Here is a 15,530-nt window from a genome sequence, read left to right as displayed (position 1 = left end):
TACTAACAAAATCACGATGGTAAATAATAAATATGCGCAATTTGGAAATTTAAGACTGAATTTTTATACAAAGGTTTTGCCGAATGAATTGATGAAAGAAAATTAAAACGAGCAGACTCAATGATGTAAATAAAAGCCCAAACTCTATGAAATGCTGTAGTTACAATGGGCTAAAGCCCAATCTAATAAAAGCCCGTTATCAATAATTACTGTCCATGCATGATGCATGGTGGATAGAGCTGTTTGGTTTAGGTAGTCGGGAAGAAGAGAACAAGGCAACCAGCATCATTAGCAATTTGCAGCATTGCCAAATGGCAATGGCAATGGCCATGACCTCATCCTTAATGTTATCAACAACTTGTTCTTTCAGTTTCCCTTCTATCACTATATGCATTTCCTCTTACAACCCTAACCCTTCTAGAAGACTAGCTCTCTTTCACCTTCTTTCTGGTCCTTTTGGTAATTAACCTCCATTCACATCAGCTTTATTATTATTCATTTGATACTTAGAGTTAATTAATTATATTATCACTCTGTTTACATTAACAAAATTGTTATGGCAATTTGTTCAGCTATTCCACAGTTCCAATATCTGTTATTTGGTGTAAAAGGTTCAGAATTATTTAGAGTAGCAGAGGCTAATACAGCAGAGAATCTAATTCAACCAGAGCAAAACTTGTTTGAATGGGTCAAAAATGACAATAGAAGATTCTTACATGTTATGTACCGTGTTGGGGAATTGGATAAGACTATAAAGTATGCTACCTATGATGCTTCAGTTGCCCTAAATTAATGCAATTATTATACTATATTCTTGAATCTTGATTACATTTTTGGAATGTGTATATATATTTAGGTTTTACACTAAGTGCCTTGGCATGAAGCTATTGAGAAAACGTGATATACCTGAAGAAAGATACACAAATCCTTTTCTTAGATATGGCCCTGAAGATTCCAATTTTACAGTTGAGCTTACCTACAGTGAGTTTAGATGTGCAAGATACAAACTTTTGTTTAGCATAAAATAATTTGTGCTTCTCATGTTTCTTGTTTTTATTTCTTGATCATTGCAGATTATGGAGTGGACAAGTATGACATTGGAAATGGTTTGGTCATTTGGGTGTTGTAGTTGAAGATGTAAGCTCCTATTATAGAACAATTAGAAAACAAAGCATGATTGTTGATATTGTAGAACTAAGCAACATCAACTTAAAACTCAAATAGAGTCTCCAATTGAACACATTGGTGCATTAAGAACCAATTTATATTTTTCATGAACATTAGTTACCAGCTTATCTAATATCACCAGCCAATTAATCAATGTGTGTTGTTATCTTCAAACTATGAAATTCTCACAGGAAGTTAAAAACTAAATGGTTTTTTTTAAGAGTGGTTTTTGGTACATTTCCTTTTATTGATGCTCAATTTTCATGTATGCTACATGTCTCTATCAAATTTCTGACTTAAATTATGATGATTATTGTCCTTAGTCCAATTTCTAGGCTGCCAAGGCAGTTGATCTGATAAAAGCAAAAGGTGGAAAGGTTATCAAGGAACCAGGGCCTGTCAAAGGTGGCAGCACAGTAACTTCTTTCATCCAAGATCCTGATGGTTATGAATTTGAGCTCTTGGAAAGAGGACTTACTTCCGAACCCCTATGCTAAGTGTCACTTCGTGTAGGTGATCTTGACCGTGCCATAGTCTTCTATTAGAAAGTGAGTGTTTTCTACTCCTGTTAGGATGAAAATGTGAAAGGTTCTTTCATAAAGTGAATTCCATCTTTCTTTCATGTATTAATATTTTTCCTTGCTTTTATGGATTTCTAAAGGCTATTGGCATGCAACTTCTGCATAGGAAAGACAATCCTGAGCACAAGGTAAACTTATGCTGGTGGTAATTATTAATATCATGCGCAAGTTGGCTTGTTTGGTTTCTGTTTTCATTTTCAGTAACCTTTGCTTATTAGATTTTGTGAAGAAAAAAAGTAAAAACAAAAAATATGATTTTATCGATTTTTAGCTATCAATTGTCATTGATTCTAATTGGTTTACAGAATACAGTTGCCACAATGGGGTATGGTCCTGAAGATAAGAACACTGTTCTAGAACTTACATATATCTACGGAATCACTAATTATGACAAAGGAAATGGCTGTGGACAGGTAGATACTATTTATTATCCATTTTTGAAAGTGGTTTTATTGATTTTTGTGTTGTTCTCCATGTCTATTTTCTATATTTTACTATTAGAATGCAACTCATTTATGTGTTTGCACAGATTGCAATAGGCACAAATAATGTGTATAAGAGTGCAGAAGCAATCAAACTGTGTGGAGGCAAGATTATCTGTGAACCTGGGCCGCTACCAGGTATCAACACCAAGATAGCAGTTTGCTTGGACCCTGATGGTTGGAAATTGGTATGTATAACCTTTCCATCTATTTGATTATATGGGATTTATTATGTGCTTCTTCTAAGACTTCAACCAGGTCAACTATGTTGATGAATTCATGGGTGGTTTGTGTATGATATGTAATTAGAGAGGAATGAATCATATGTGAAATAACGTGAGAAATACTAGGCAAATATATTTTGTTTTAAACACCATGCCGACTCACACTATCCACGGTTGAACGGGGTGAGTCGGATGACTTGCGATGCAAGATATGTACACCTAACATAACTCAAAATACTATTTACACTACTGCTTTTTCTCTATACCTATTGATACGCGAAAAAAAATTAAGAATTCTCACATAATTACTACCGGCAAGTATACCGGGTCGCATCAAGTAATAAAACTCACTTAGAGTGAGGTCGATCCCACGAGGATTAATGGATTAAGCAATCGATAGTTAATTGATTATTCTAGTTAGACAAGCACAATTGGGATGATAAACAACAAGGAATGTAAATGACAGGAAATTAAATAAAAACAATAAAATGCAAGGAAAGTAAATGACAAGAAACTAAAGTGCTGAAAATTAAAGTGCAAGAATGTAAATTGCAAGAAAATAAAATGCTAGAAAGTAAATGACAGAAAGTAAAGATGGAAAACACAAGGGATTGGAGATGTTGATTCCTCATGAATCAATGGGTCTCACTCCTTCTCAATCATGTAAGATAGATCCATGGCAGATTATGAGTAATTAAATCCCAATCTCTTGGTGATTTAATTTCTGTTAACATAATTAATTACCACTCTCGTGATCTAATTGGTCATGAGAAGAGGTGAAGTTCAATTTCTAATCCAAAAGCCACACAACCCTCAAGACCTCAATTCAAAGTGGTTACATCTCACATACCAACCAAGAATGTATTGATCAAGAGGATTATGAGAGAAGAGCCTCAATCTGAATTCCATGATCCCTTTCTCAAGGCTCACATGTAATTCAAGTAGATCCTATCTCCCTCTCGATAGTAATTGGATCTATGAAGCACAAAGACTCTCTCTTAGATAAACAAACATGATTTCTAATCTCATACTACATAAATCCAAAGACACCAATATTAGAGTGGTTACATGTCACATACCAACTCTAAATCAAGAATCAACTTCATTAAGCCAAGAGAGTTCAAACAGAACCTTATGATCCCTTTCTCGAGGCTAACATTAAGGTTCTAATAGATCCAAGGATCTTTGAAGAACAAAACTCTCTTGCAAGGATTCTAGTAGATATCCAAGTATGAAAATAGAATGAAGAAGAGAAGAAGAGATAAACATTAATTCAATCAAAATTGAAACAGAGCTCCTTTCCCAAATGCAAAGGGAATTAAGTGGTCATTGCTCTCAAATAAAAATCAAATTGCATGAAATTAAAGTGCAAAAAATTAAAGATGAAGATTAAGAATTCAAAACTGAAAATTAAAGAATTCATAAATGAGAATTACAAACTAAGGAAGAAAGAAGAGAAAAGGGAGAAGAGTGTGTGAGGGGAGGGGTCCAAAGACCCACTCCCAATGAAGTGTGCCAATGAAGTGTGTGTGTGTGATCTCCTTCCGTATTCAGCCCTTCAATTCTATGAAACTAAGGCCTTTATATAGGCTTTCCTAATTTACAAATTGAAATGAAATTAAAAGTAAATTACAATCAAATAAAAATTAACTATTCTAGATAATTCTTGTGGCCTTGATTGGTTGAGATTTATGGGCTTTGTTCCTGTTGGATTCATAGCTCCTGAATGGAGTTGCTGGCCTTTGAGGAAAACAGAGAAAACAGAAAGAACAGAGAGCTTGTTCACATCAATTATGGCCCATTGAGCACGTTGTTGGCAAACACGCCTATGCAACAGCAAGTTAGCAACGTGCATGTAGTTTTCCTGGGCTGGGGGTTTGGTGATGGGCGTTGCTGGCCCAAGTTATTGCCAAACATGTGACTCTCTTCTTCTTGAACTCAGCTTTTGATGCTTAAAGTTGCCTATGGTTTGAGCTTCAATTTCATGCTTCACTATAGACTATTATACATCGTTGGAAAGCTCTGAATTTCAGCTTTCCAATGCAACTAGAAGCATCTCAATTGGATCTCTGTAGATTAGGTTATACTTCATTGAAAGTGACAAGGTAAGGCTGCCAGGGTTGCCGGCGTTTTTGACAAACACGCATTCACATTCTCAAGTTGGCAACGTGGGTTACCTTCTAAGGCTGCTAAGCTTCGCAGGCATTGCTAGCAAACACGCCTTCACCTTCCTCAAGTTGGCAACGTGGGTTATGCCTCCCAGAGAGCCAAATTTTAGCAAGGGCGTTGCCAACTTGGATTCCAAGTTGCCAACGTGTTTAGTTTCTGAGGTTCCAAATGAAGCCAGCTTTTGAAGCTTCAAAAGTATATCAAACCCATCCTATGATATATCGTTGGAAAGCTCTGGATGTCTACTTTCTAATGCCATTAAGAGTGCATCATTTTAAGCTCTAGAGTTCAAGATATACTCCATGGAAGATGAAGAGATCAGCTGGCCTTACTACAGGTTGATACCATGTTCATCTATGCACTTTCGGGCCAAGTTTCTCCCTCAAATTTAGTGTCCATCATATAGTGCTATATATGCATAGAAATCTCTCGATTCCTACTTTCCAATGCCACTAGAATCACCTCATTTGGAGTTTTGTAGCTTAAGTTATTCTCATTTAAAGGAAGAAAGGTCATGCTATCAAGAAGCTCAAGTTGTTGTCAAACACTCCTTCATTCCCTCACGTTAGCAACGTGTTCACCCCTATCTCCTTGCACCAAGCTTGCTTGCTTCATCATTGGCCTTCATTGATCAAACAAAATGCATCAAAGTATTGCCATAATCACAAGATAATGCATCATTCATAGCATCAAACAATTCTTTGCATAAATCTCATGAAAATGCACAAAATCAACCATGTTTGATTGAATCAAGACAAGCATGAATTTCTCATCCAAGCACTTACTTATTGCTTAAGAAAATGAATGAAACCAACCTAAAAGCATACAAAAAATGGCTAGTAAAACTAGCCAAGATACCCTGGCATCACAACACCAAACTTAAATCTTGCTTGTCCCTAAGCAAGAAAAGAACTATGCACAAAGAATTCTCTTAATTGGAATGTATTGAAGAATTGCTCATGATGCCTTAGTGGGTGAAGTGAATAAGTGACAGTGGGGTGAACTCTAATTTGTATGCTCATGCAAGGATTTCAGTGCTCATTAGTCCTCACATTTTGGAAGTCTTAGATCTTAGGAATTTTATTCAAATGATATTATGGAAGTCTCTTTAAAGATTATCACCTTTGAAGCAGCACTTATGTTTCTAGCATTTTTCTTTTCTTTTTGGATCTTGGCCTTGACTCTAGGTGTCATGTCTCAAAGCGGCTCTTTAAGATAAGCTTTCAATCAATACTCCCAAACCAGTTGGTTTAAGGTATTAGGTGTTGAAGCACCCCTTAGGATTTACTTGCTCAAGCCTCTCTCTTTGACACAAATCCACCACAAGCATTTAACTAGGACAATAACTCTTTGAGTTCTTGTTTCTTTCTTTTTCTTTCTAGTAATTGATGCTCAGAGGCTTGGGCTTGTTCTTTGTTTTTCTTTTTCTTTTGTTACTGCTTCTTGGATCAATAGATGTTTGAGAAATTCCATAATACTTCTCTAAACTTTATTTCCTATCTATGAGCTCCCATGCAAGTTTTCACAAACATGCAACCTCAATACACAATCATACAATAAGAACCACCACCTCTCTTAATCTTTTGCTTGCCCCAAGATTTACAAAATTCTTCAACATTTTCCTTTCAAAAGAGTGATTTCTTTGTTGCATTCTTATAGATATTGGGTGTAAGTAAAATTCAAGATGATAATCATGACATCATAGCAATATGTTACAAATCCGCAATCAAGCTATGCTTATTCACAACACACATGCATACAAAGAAAATAGAAGACAATCATGCAATTGAATACATAGAACAAATAAGAGAAAAAAGAACTTTACCACATTGTAGTTCATCTTCACTGTTGTTGTCATTTTCCTCCTATTCTTCCCCTTTCCTCAACACCAAACTTAGAATGATTGCTTATCCTTAAGCATAAATAAAACAGTAGTGATGGGTTTATGATGGGTAATGAGTGTCTTAAACAATAAAATGTGAGTAATGCATGTAGTTAAGCAAGCAAAATTAAGAAAAATACAATAAAGGCACAAGAAAGAGAACAGAGACGATATGATTGCATGACTAAGTGGTGTGTATGATACTCTGCATGGAAAATGAGTGGCACACCAAACTTAGTGTGACACGTTCACTTGGAATTGATGCAAGTATCTAGTAAAGATTGGAAACAAGCTTTGTTGCATAGCAACACCAAACTTAGAATGCAATCATATGTCAATTTATTTGAAATAAAACTAAGCAAAGGAAACTGTTGTATGTTAATAACACAATCACCAAGAGAAATAAATTGTCACGAGTAAGAGTTTCTTAGTGAGGAATTAACACAAACAGTTGGGGACAATAAAAGAAAGTATTAAAAGCAAAGAAATGACTAAAACAAAGAGAAAGAAAAAGTGTCTAATCTAGGTAATCAACCACCGGTAGATTGTTAATCACAATTAATCCCCGGCAACGGCACCAAAAACTTGATACAGGAAAAAAAATTAAGAATTCTCACGTAATTACTACCGGCAAGTATACCGGGTCGCATCAAGTAATAAAACTCACTTAGAGTGAGGTCGATCCCACGAGGATTAATGGATTAAGTAATCAATAGTTAATTGATTATTCTAGTTAGACAAGCACAATTGCGATGATAAACAACAAGGAATGTAAATCACAGGAAATTAAATAAAAACAATAAAATACAAGGAAAGTAAATGACAAGAAACTAAAGTGCTGAAAATTAAAGTGCAAGAATGTAAATTGCAAGAAAATAAAATGCTAGAAAGTAAATGACAGAAAGTAAAGATGGAAAACACAAGGGATTGGAGATGTTGATTCCTCATGAATCAATGGGTCTCACTCCTTCTCAATCATGTAAGATAGATCCATGGCAGATTATGAGTAATTAAATCCCAATCTCTTGGTGATTTAATTTCTCTTAACATAATCAATTGCCACTCTCGTGATCTAATTGGTCATGAGAAGAGATGAAGTTCAATTTCTAATAAAAAAATCACACAACCCTCAAGACCTCAATTCAAAGTGGTTACATCTCACATACCAACCAAGAATGTATTGATCAAGAGGATTATGAGAGAAGAGCCTCAATCTGAATTCCATGATCCCTTTCTCAAGGCTCACATGTAATTCAAGTAGATCCAATCCCCCTCTCGATAGTAATTGGATCTATGAAGCACAAAGACTCTCTCTTAGATAAACAAACATGATTTCTAATCTCATACTACATAAATCCAAAGACCCCAATATTAGAGTGATTACATGTCACATACCAACTCTAAATCAAGAATCAACTTCATTAAGCCAAGAGAGCTCAAACAGAACCTTATGATCCCTCTCTCGAGGCTCACATTAAGGTTCTAATAGATCCAAGGATCTTTGAAGAACAAAACTCTCTTGCAAGGATTCTAGTAGATATCCAAGTATGAAAATAGAATGAAGAAGAGAAGAAGAGATAAACATTAATTCAATCAAAATTGAAACAGAGCTCCTTTCCCAAATGCAGAGGGAATTAAGTGGTCATTGCTCTCAAATAAAAATCAAATTGCATGAAATTAAAGTGCAAAAAATTAAAGATGAAGATTAAGAATTCAAAACTGAAAATTAAAGAATTCATAAATGAGAATTACAAACTAAGGAAGAAAGAAGAGAAAAGGGAGAAGATTGTGTGAGGGGAGGGGTCCGAAGACCCACTCCCAATGAAGTGTGCCAATGAAGTGTGTGTGAGTGATCTCCTTCCGTATTCAGCCTTTCAATTCTATGAAACTAAGGCCTTTATATAGGCTTTCCTAATTTACAAATTGAAATGAAATTAAAAGTAAATTACAATCAAATGAAAATTAACTATTCTAGATGATTCTTGTGGCCTTGATTGGTTGATATTTCTGGGGTTTGTTCCTGTTGGATTCATAGCTCCTGAATGGAGTTGCTGGCCTTTGAGAAAAATAGAAAAAACAGAGAGAACAAAGAGCTTGTTCACATCAATTCTGGCCCATTGAGCACGTTGCTGGCAAACACGCCTATGCAACAACAAGTTAGCAACATGCATGTAGTTTTCCTGGGCTGGGGGTTTGGTGATGGGCGTTGCTGGCCCAAGTTATTGCCAAACACGTGACTTTCTTCTTCTTGAACTCAGCTTTTGATGCTTAAAGTTGCCTATGGTTTGAGCTTTAATTTCATGCTTCACTATAGACTATTATACATCGTTGAAAAGCTCTGAATTTCAGCTTTCCAACGCAACTAGAAGCACCTCAATTGGATCTTTGTAGCTCAAGTTAAACTTCATTGAAAGTGACAAGGTTAGGCTGCCAGGGTTACCGGCGTTTTTGACAAACACGCCTTCACATTCTCAATTTGGCAACGTGGGTTACCTTCTAAGGCTGCTATGCTTCGCAGGCGTTGCTAGCAAACACGCCTTCACCTTCCCCAGGTTGGCAACATGGGTTATGCCTCCCAGGGAGCCAAATTTTAGCAAGGGCGTTGCCAACTTGGATTCCAAGTTGCCAACGTGTTTAGTTTCTGAAGTTCCAAATGAAGCTAGCTTTTGAAGCTTCAAAAGTATGTCAAACCCATCCTATGATATATCGTTGGAAAGCTCTGAATGTCTATTTTCCAATGCCGTTAAGAGTGCATCATTTAAAGCTCTAGAGTTCAAGATATACTCCATGGAAGATGAAGAGGTCAGCTGGCCTTACTATAGGTTGATACCATGTTCATCTATGCACTTTCGGGCCAAGTTTCTCCCTCAAATTTAGTGTCCACAATGTAGTGCCATATATGCTTGGAAAGCTCTTTATTCCTACTTTCTAATGCCACTAGAATCACCTCATTTGGAGTTTTGTAGCTTATGTTATTTTCATTTAAAGGAAGCAAGGTCATGCTGTCAAGAAGCTCAAGTTGTTGTCAAACACTCCTTCATTCCCTCACGTTAGCAACGTGTTCACCCCTGCCTCCTTGCACCAAGCTTGCTTGCTTCATCATTGGCCTTCATTGATCAAATAAAATACATCAAAGTATTGCCATAATCACAAGATAATGCATCATTCATAGCATCAAACAATTCTTTGTATAAATCTGATGAAAATGCACAAAATCAACCATGTTTGATTGAATCAAGACAAGCATGAATTTCTCATCCAAGCACTTACTTATTGCCTAAGAAAATGCATGAAACCAACCTAAAGCATACAAAAAATGGCTAGTAAAACTAGCCAAGATGCCCTGGCATCACCTATCATCTGAGTTCTCCTTTCATTTATACCCGAGACTTTGGCATAGAATGATACCATCTTATTGTATTTTAAAGTTTGACTTGTGTATTACTTATGCAGGCTTTTGTTGATAATGCTGATTTCCTGAAGGAATTAGAGTGACAATGTAACGGTTCTAGATCCTATGCCTCTTCATTGAAATCATTGTACTCTATCAATGTCCTTGGCGAAATCTTACAGTTATTCTATCAAATGTACATCTTTATAAGCATCTCACAAAGTAAAAGTAAAAGTAAAAGAGAAGTAGAAAAAGCAATCCTATATCAGCCATTTTATTTTTTCTTATTTTCTGTTTATATTTATGCCGCTTTGGCACGACAATTCAACATATACTGAATCCCATCAAGCCAGAACTGTTTGTCTCTTTTACTCTCACATTCAAACTCTATTATCCTTTCTGCAGTTTTAATTCCGAAATATGCCCTCTTTTCTATTAAGTCTTCTTTCTCTCTTCCCGGCCAAGCTTGGACATCTCTGCAGACTCCGGTGACTATACCTGCGATTTTATAGGCCATACCTTAAAGCATTGGTTTTCAGATTGTGGGAAAGAATAGTTATGAATGAAACTTTGAGCTTACATTTCTTCTTTTTGGTGAATGTTCCTACCATGTGCTTGCTCTTCATTTTTACTATAACCTGTTGTAATTTTGTTAGAACATTCCATGTAACTATTTAATTGGAGATATCAACAAAATCAGTGGTTATGATTATCTCCTATGCCTATTATTTTTTGGTGTATTTTTGAGTGTCTTCTAGCAATTACCTGTAAATTTGAATTCATATTGAAAGATACTTGCTTCCAGTGAAGATCTCCTGCATTTGACATTCAGAAAGAAAGGGATACTTTGTGTTATAAATATAAACTTCTATGTGCATTTGCCATTTGTTTTAATTTACTTCAATTGCTATAAATATTTTAAGGATACCTTTTCTTGTACGCTTTAGAAGCTCCCCTCCTTCGAAAACAGAGGGATTTTTAGGATTTTTCTAGGATTTTCTAGATTTTTCTAAGGTTTTCTAGGATTTTTCTATTGTTTTCTAGAGTTTTCAAGTGTTTTTCTAAAGTTTTCTAGGGTTATCTAAAGTTTTCTAGGGATTTGTAGGGTTTTCTAAGGTTTTTCTAGTGTTTTTTAGGATTTTTAGAATTTTCTAGGGTTTTCTAGGATTATCTAGGGTTTTCTAGGATTTTTTAGGATTTTTCTTGGATTTTCTAGGGTTTTCTAGGGTTTGTTAGGTACTTAGGTTTTTTTAGGATCTTCTAGGGTTTTTCTAAAGTTTTCTAGGGTTATCTAGGGTTTTTTAGGGTTTTTTAAAGTTTTCTAGGGTTTTCCAGGATTCTTTAGGGTTTTTTAGGAGTTTTCTAGTATTTTTTAGGATTTTTTAGGGTATTTTTTAGGGTTTTGCACTACGTGAGAGATCCTTGGTTTAATACCCACCTATAACATATCTTTATAACATATACATATATAGGATGTAAGTTAGTTACACTCAATTTCCAATCCTCTAATTTGTCATATTTTGACATAGTTTATTCGTAAGGTATTCAAACTATTTTAATTTATTCCAATTTAGCCTCTTAAATTTTATTGTTTAAATTTGAAATATTTGATTTTTAATCATAATTTTAATTTGATCTTTAAATATAAAGAAATATTGTTAAACTAATAAACTATTAACAAAAATAAAAAATCTAAAGATTTCAAACTAATACATGAGTGACAAACCCCCCCCCCCCAAAAAAAATACCCCAACGACTATGACATCCCATTTTCTCTTTGCTTACCCAACAATACCCACTACTTTCAAATCTCCAATATTCTTCTTCCACAACCCCTCAGTCTCCCGCCCTGTCATAGACCAGAACGGCAGCCACTTCTTTCTCCAGCATCCCTCTGATCTCTTCATTGTACACCGTTACTATTGCTGTTGAGGCTGCAACCTTTGAGGTCGATGCCGATCTGCTCACTTCTCCTCTCTTCGCTGCTGTTGTGCTCTCTACTCTGTACTCCCTCTCTAACCTTTTGCTTTCTCTACGCACACCGCCGCTATTCTATCCACTAGCAGCCTCCGCCGCCGCCTGCAAACTCTGCTGCCAGCACTGCAACGAATGTCTCCTTACTTCAGAAAATTAGGTATGCGTTGATGTGCGGAAAACGATCCGACACAAAACTCACCGGCAAGTGTACCGGGTCGCATCAAGTAATAAAACTCACGGGAGTGAGGTCGATCCCACAGGGATTGAAGGATTGAGCAACTTTAGTTTAGTGGTTGAATTAGTCAAGCAAACAAGTGTTGATTGTGTGAAATTGTGTTGACAGGAATTAAATTGCATAGAATGTAAATGGGAGTGGGTGATTTGCAGGAAATTAAAGGGAACAAAAAGAAAAAGAGCTGAATCTTAAAGTGCAAGTAATGTAAATTATAGAAACTTAAAGTGCAAGAAATATAAATGACTTGAAAAATAAAAAGGGGAATGGGAATTGGATCTGCAGGAATTAAACAAGGAAAAGCAAAACTCAACAGAATGAAGAGTAGTTGATGGAATTAGTTGAACCGGATCTCAAAACTAAAAGGAAAATAAGCTTGGTATAGTAATTAAACAAGGAAATTAAAATGGAAACTAATAGATCTCAGGACCCAAGAGACTAGATAACTAAGTCTAGATCTCAATGCCTTCCTAGATCCAGATTTAGAGAGCAAATGCCAAATTAAAGAAGAAAGCAATGTAGAAATGTAAATCCAAGTTCAATTTCCAGAAATTGCAGTAAGGAAAACAGAGAGATCTCAAGGTGAGATTGAGACAGAATTTCCTCAATTCTTCAACACCCAAGACTCAAGACAAGTGTAGATGAAATTGAAAACAAGAAAACTAAGAGGAAGAGAATTCAATTCTCCTTCCCCAAGACTCAGAATCTCCAAATAGCTCAAAATTCAAAAGCTCTCTACTGTGAATACTATGAAAATTCTTAAAGAAAACTCTAAAAAGAAAAGCTCCCCTAAAACTTCAAATCCTAAGCTATTTATACACTTTCTTCAAATGATCATTAAGCCTTGAAGTGGGCCTTTAGTCTTGATGGAATTGGGTTGACAATAGCCTCTGATGATTGCTCTTGGTGTTGGGAAGAAATCCATTTGTGAACCGGGCCATGAACCATTCACGTTTGAGTCAACGTTTGAGGCAAACGTTGACTCAACGTCCCTTGTGTAAAATTATGCAGCTAGGCCAAGATGCTGTCATCCACGTTTGGCTCAACGTTTGAGGTCAAACGTGAGCTCAAACGTGGACCTCCCCATGCTCCCTTTTTGGCCAACGTTTGGCCCAACGTTTGAGGCAAACGTTGGCGCAAACGTGGCTCATCTAACCCATCAATCAAGGGTGCTCTTCCATGCTCTTTCTTGCCAAAATGTAGCCAACGTTTGACCTCACGTTTGAGGCAAACGTTGGCTCAAACGTTGCTGTGCCCAGGAGTGCCATTTCTCTTCTTTTTGGCGCCAACGTTTGACTTCACGTTTGAGGCAAACGTTGGCACAAACATTGGCTCCTTCCTTTGCTTCTTCTTCAGCCAACGTTTGCCTCAACGTTTGAGGCAAACGTTGGCGCAAACGTTGGCGACATCTAGGGGTGTTCTTCAGCTGCTTCTCACGTTTGAGTTAACGTTTGAGGCAAACGTTAACTCAAACGTTGATCCCTCTTTTCAAGCCCATTCTTGCAACCTTCTTCCAAGCTTTATTCCACCTATCATCAATCAACAATTGCATCAAAGCTATGCTATAATCTTGAGAGTTCTTCTTCTTCTTGATATATAAGCAATTATTGCACAAAAACTCATGAAAATGCATCAATTCATCCATGGTTGATTGAATCTAAGGAAACATGAAATTCCACCCAAATGGCTTACTTGTGGCTCAAGAAAGTGCATAAAACCAAGTAAAAACTAATGAAAAAGGCTTGTGAAACTAGCCTAAGATGACTTGTCATCACAACACCAAACTTAAATCTTGCTTGTCCCCAAGCAAGTAGTAAAACATAAGAAAAATTACTAGAAGCAGAGAAGTGTATAAGCCCTTTTATTGGAAGACATTGAATACTGGTAAATGGGGTTTTCATGCATGGTATCTTAGGGATTTTTATTCTGTGGCTGAGGCATCAACATTCCTCTGGATCTTTACTTGAATCACACAAAAAATGAGATTTGTTATTGCTTGGTCCTTAGTTTTTTTTTTTTCTTGTTCTCTTTCTTTGCTGAGGCTTAATGTTATGTGGTAAGGCGACTTTTTAGAGTAAGCTTTCAGCCAGCATTCCCGCCCCAGTTGGTTCAAGATGCTAGGTGTTGAAACACCCCTATGGGCTTACTTGCTCAAGCCTCTCCTTAGCACACACACATCACAGGCATTTAGCTTGTTTTGTTCATCTTTGTTTATTCTTTGGAAATTGATGCCCAGCACCTCTTTGGGTTACTAAATGCTTTGTCTCAAAGTAGCTCTTGATGGTGGACTTTCGGTTGGCAATCCCAAGTTAGTTAACCCAAGTTACCGGGTGATGAAGCACCCCTTAGAACCTAGTTATCCAAGCTTATCTTTGTACAAAAAGCATCACAGGCATATATCCAAATATCAAGCTATTGATGCCCAGCCTTGTTTATTTCTTTTTGCTTCTTTTTCTTGCATTTTCTTTCTTTTATTTTGGACCTTTTTCTTTTGTCAAGTCTCATGAAATGTAACTCAAGTTCATATCACAAAGTCATGTCAACATTCAGCTTTATTTATAAATCAACCAATGAACCAGCACATACCACCACATAACCTTATTTTGTCTCATATCATGCTAGACTTTTACTCTTTCTCTATTTCATAGTTATTTCTCTTTTATTCAAGCATGAGGAACAAAGCATATAATTCAAATAGATGAAAATGAATCAAGCACTTAAACTAGCAAGCCAAAACAGCATGAAACAAACAAACAGTAAATAAATCTAATAGAACACTAATCAACAGGGGGACATTTGCACTTTCAAATAGCATAATTGAGCTAAAGTTAGTGAGAGAACAATACAACCTCTTGGAGTCCATTTGTTTTCTCTGTGTCATCATCATTGTTGGATTCCATGTCCTTCCTTTGTCTACGATGATGTATCTTTTCCTCCAAGAGATTGAATGACTTCCTACAAAAGATATTGAAAGTTGCTTGTTCCCCAAGCACTTGAGACACAGTTAGCATGCATGTATGCTTGTGTTTCTCTGATCCTAAGTTGGTGTGGAAACACCAAACTTAGTTCCTCGCCTACTTCTATATGCAGCAGAGTAAATACATGCATGAAACATCAAGTACTTTTATTAAGAAAGTGGACTACGAACTAGAAAATGGCTGTAAACTAGAGAACAAACTATGACAATCATTAAGTAGTTTTTCTGATTGTTTGGAGCCGATACTGGTCATGCTGAGGGTGCAATGTGTTCTTAATAAAATTTTTTGGTGGAACACCAAACTTAGCATCCAACATTCACCCCTAATTATTTTGGTGTGCAACACCAAACTTAGCTCCTTGCAATACAGAGAAATCTACTTAACTTCTTTATTGAAATAACTAAGAAAGAAAAACTACTGACTTATGGTTATGGCTGATGACTTTCT

The 15,530-nt window shown here is 36.3% G+C and overlaps 1 long non-coding RNA gene and 1 pseudogene across 1 annotated transcript; one reads left to right on the top strand and one right to left on the bottom strand.

Moving 5' to 3' along the window:
- Window positions 228-10,000, top strand: LOC107626625 (annotated as a pseudogene).
- LOC107626624 lies at window positions 10,654-10,868 on the bottom strand. Its single transcript, XR_002355027.1, has 2 exons — window positions 10,825-10,868; window positions 10,654-10,711 (listed from the first exon to the last, which is right to left on the bottom strand). It is a non-coding gene; the product is annotated as an uncharacterized LOC107626624 (long non-coding RNA).

The sequence above is a fragment of the Arachis ipaensis genome, chromosome B02 (genome assembly GCF_000816755.2).
Source record: "Arachis ipaensis cultivar K30076 chromosome B02, Araip1.1, whole genome shotgun sequence".
In the NCBI taxonomy this organism is placed as follows: Eukaryota; Viridiplantae; Streptophyta; class Magnoliopsida; order Fabales; family Fabaceae; genus Arachis; species Arachis ipaensis.
This window is presented reverse-complemented; position numbering and strand designations above follow the sequence as displayed.